This window comes from Otolemur garnettii, unplaced genomic scaffold (assembly GCF_000181295.1).
Source record: "Otolemur garnettii isolate 467f Iridium unplaced genomic scaffold, OtoGar3 scaffold00137, whole genome shotgun sequence".
NCBI classification, from domain to species: domain Eukaryota; kingdom Metazoa; phylum Chordata; class Mammalia; order Primates; family Galagidae; genus Otolemur; species Otolemur garnettii.
Window position 1 is genome coordinate 206,889 of NW_003852532.1, and position 4,692 is coordinate 211,580.

Below are 4,692 nucleotides of genomic sequence, written 5' to 3' on the forward strand. Positions count from 1 at the left end.
AAAAATTTTGATGAGGAACAGACTATTTGTATGGTCTTAAAGTGTCCTTCCATACATAGATTGTTATTCATTACAAGGGTAAAAAATGCTGATAATACAGTAGTGAGAGCAGACAATATGTTAATTGTGTGGTGGAAACGAGGAGTATATATACATCATGTTCCTTCAGATGACACATCCCCAGAAGGCCACAGTATCCATTATGTAATGTGCCGAGCAGAAAAGCCTAACAAGAATCTACTCACACCTTCACATCAGATAAATACCAAATGAGGAACAAACGTCCTTAAAAACAAAAGAGATGAGGCATTGTATTCTTTTACAATGTCTATGGCATAAAAGATAAAGGCTGTGGAAATGTTTTGGATTTTAAAAACTTATAGGAAGATCACAATAAAATGCCTTACTAGATTCTAGAGGAGCGGGAAAATGTATTGGCTCAGGTGCCAACATTGAAATTACATGGATGGCAGATTTGGTAAAGGTATTTTATCACTATTAATTACAGAAGTTGTTAAATGAAGCATAGTTGTGTAACATCCGCTGAAATATTCAAAAGTAAAGGACCATGACATATGAAACCTCCCATGAAAACAGTTCAAAATAAATGTGCGTGTGCCGGGCAGAAAGCAGAGAGACACAGAACAAGCCGGTGACGAAGCGAACAAGGCGAAACATAGTAGTAAGTGAATCTAGGTAAAGAGTACGGTATAAAGATGCCATCTGAATTACATTTATTCTTATACCTGTTCTGAAATTTTGAAATTATTTCCAAATTAAAAAGTTAAAAAATAAAAAAAGCAGCCCTGCTCAAGCAGCATAATCAAGAAGAAAAACATTGTTTCCCGCTGGCAAACGTACTCCGGCATGTAATGGAGGAGCCTGCAGCCATTATGCAGCAAACCAGGAATTATTGTACGCCCGCATTTCAGGTGAATTTGATTCCGATTAATGTAGTAGACAGTCTTGGTAGTTAACTAAACTGCCTTCGAATCAAAGGCAATGTAGTGCAGGTCATGGGATTGGGTTAACTGTAAAAAGCCTCATTCTTAAGTCCCTCGGTGATACCTGACACACTCAAGCACTAACTTTGTGGGCTTGGGTACAGAAGATAAGCGAAAAGTCACACAGTGGTTCCTTTGCATTTGGCCCAGTCGCCAAGTTTAAAAGGACAAACAGGCTGTACTGCATAGAAGGTGAAATGCTTGAATGTCAGAGCAGCATTGTTAGGACCTATCAGTATGCTCAGCAACTATTATGTGTTCCAAAAAACAGAGAGTACATTTCACGAAGGGAAATGAGAATAAAAGACTGTATCCTGTTTTACCATTCCCAGAAGACTCAGAAAAAATCTTTTAACAATTTAAATGTTGTTGACTTTATTGACCTGGGCATTGTGTCCGTCTCAAAACCAAGGGAAAATATACAAAGTGTTTACATATTTCTCAGCTAGGGGCACAACAGGAAAGCCAGCCAGCATTAGCTTCATTTTCAAAGGGAATGTCTCCCTTCTAAGAAATTTCAGTACATCATTAGGTGTTATAAATCCTGAGTGGTTCTTTGCCTTCTATGCTTCCAAAATATAGGCTTTTATGAAAGGCTAGGGAAGGATTTATTTCCTCTAAGAAAGCATTATGTCAAACAAAACTGTTTGTAGTTTTGGTTGTATATGTGTGTGTGTGTGTGTGAGTGTTCCTTGACAAAATAATGTTTGTTTTCTCCCTTGCCTTTTAAAAATATATTTCCTTTACAAGGAAATGATTCATAAAGTTGATTATTTATTACACAATGGTGAATAATTCTTTGTATTTTTTGCTCAATAAATTAAGAATCTTTAGATGAGATTGAGCAGTTGTTCAAATTCAGATGGAGGCTTGGCACCTGTGGCTCAAGTGGCTAAGGTGCCAGCCACATACACCTAAGGTGGTGGGTTCAAATCCAGCCCAGGCCCACCAAAAACAATAATGACGGCTGCAACCAAAAAATAGCCGGGCGTTGTGGCAGGTGCCTGTGATCCCAGCTACTTGGGAGGCTGAGGCAAGAGACTTGCTTAAGCTAGGAGAAGTTTTAAATGACTGAGAGCTGAAATTGTCATAAAAGAAAGGAAATGAAGAATACTAACACTTAGAGAAGTGTTTGGATTGCTATTTTTGTTTGCTTGGATCACGTGACTCAGTACTACACCCAATCTCACATACCACTTAGTAAGTTGTGAAGTACAGCCAGACCCCAGGTTAAGAATGAAATAGGTACTATAGGTTTGTTCTTATGTTGAATTTGTAACTTAGAACAGATATGTTTACCTATTATCTATAATATCCTCCATTCATAAGTGCTGGTCAATCAGATATTTGTAACTCAGGGACTCTATTTGTAACTCAGTGTACTCTCTCACTTTATAAAGTTCTTTGTTCAAGACAGTGAAGTGTCTTCATCCTGATTCTTTATGAATTTTTGAGAAGATGGAAGGTTGATTAATTCAATGAAGCAGAGATGGAATGGAGATAAAAGTCAAGTCCTTAAATTTCAATCCTCTCTCACTTAATTATATGTTTTAATAACGTATTTTTCCTGATGGCAAGTCGCATTAGTCCTGGAGCATTGTTTTCTTATATTTAACCATTGTGAAACATAAGTAATCAAACTGCTAAAGGACATTAAAATGTTATTTGAAATAAGCAAATCCGAAAGCATATAAATTTGAGTCAAAACCCCCATATTCATAGTTAAGTTTCTTTGAACACGTTACCTTGCTGCAAGACGTCCTGACTTCCTACCTCATAAAATGGAGATAATACAAGTACAAGTAATTAAGATCATGAAAATAGTCTGGCAAATAATCATCACTGACATTAGCTATTGGTGTTTTCATTATGATTATACACGTATTATGATCATTTTGTTTCCTCCCATGAGTCATGGTGATGTGTTTGCTCATGCCACTAGAAATGTCCTTTCAAGACTCCTTGTTCCTCACTGTGCCCTGATTGTTCCGAGGTGCTATCAGAGAGACTCCAATACCTTTGGGAATTACAAATTTACAATTTTGGTTCTTCTTCCTTGGATAAGAAGTTCCTTCGAAGTAGAAAAGATGTCTATGCTAGCTTTGAGCCTTAGAACAGTGCCTTACCTGCACTCGACTCAGAACTTACTAACATTTATTAGGTAACAAATGCTGAGGCCTGTTGTAAGCCTCCAACCTGTGTAATCTCATTCTTACATAAATGTTGCCTCATCCTGATGAGACGGGAATTATTACAGCATGACCTTAATTTTACAAAGATCTTGAGAAAACTGACGCATGGAGAAGTTAAAAACTTGATGCAGGTCACATCATAAGTGGAGCTGCTGATCTGACCCTAAGCTATTTTTCCAGAGAACTTGCACCCTTATCCATTTTGTCGTGTTTCTGCTTAGGGAATGTTCAATAAACATAAACACTTCGACATGCTCCTATCCTTCTTAGGCAAAGGATATACCAAGGATACATGTTGTAGCCAACAAACCAAGTGAAGCTAGCTGGAGCATGTGGTTATACCTTGTTCTAAGCAGAAGACAAAACGGTGCTCTTCTCATTAGATTAGAAGAGAGTAATCCCTCATCTTAAATGAGAAAATAGGCTTGGGGGTGCAGCCACCTATCTAAGATCATTCACCCGATTCATGTTAACCATCAGCTAGTCCGCAGATTCTCACATTTTAATATGCATCAGAATTATACAGAGAACTTGTTAAAGATAACTAGACCCACTTCTTTTTTTCTTATTGTTGGAGAATCATTGAGGATATAGACCCACTTCTAACGTCTCTTATTTTGTTTATCTGGAGGATTTGCATTTCTAGCTAAGTTCCCAGATGACACTGCTAATGCTGGTCTGGAGACCAACGCAGGGAAATGCATTGTCCAAGCCCTAAGCTCAGCCTCTAGCACTATGCTATTATGAGCTTTCACAGTCTCTTGACCATCATCTAAAGTCACACAATATTTTACTGGTTATTTTATGCATCACAGATGCCTAATTATGATTTCCATCTATAAATTTAAGAAACAGCATTTCAGCATAATCCACAACTACACAACTGAGTTTTCAGCTTGTCCACTAACATTTATAGAATGATTCAGGTACCAAGGAGACAAATTCTCCCTAACTTCAAGGAGGATGAAGTGTAACAGGGAAACACAAGTTTGTTTGCTTGAATTTCTCTATTTTGTTTGAGAAAATACATAAAACTGCCCTATGAATATATGGGTTGTAAGTTATATGTATGAGTATTATTCTAAGTAAAAAGCAATGTGACACTAATGGCAGAATAAAAATTTTAAGCTATAAATGATTGCTCTGCCCCCACGCAGGTTCCCCTCTCCCTTTCCCCCATCCAAGCAGATAGGCAGGTCTACTCTCCATCTACTGCTCAATGAAAATTAAACCTACTAATCTCACTGTTCTGATTTCCTAAAGCCTAATCCCTAGAGACAATGCAAAGTGCCTCCAAGGGAAAAGTCATGATGAAATTAGGGATATCTTTTTCCCAAAATGTACATGAAGAGAAGATCGTGAGGGCAGAGATCTGTGGCTGTGGAGAAGCACTCTGAGTGCTATTCCTGGGCATATTTCTTTGGAGACAGAAAGGAAATGCCGCATAGAACACTTAAGAAGACAGGCCACAGACAGCCTCTTACATAGATCGCCAC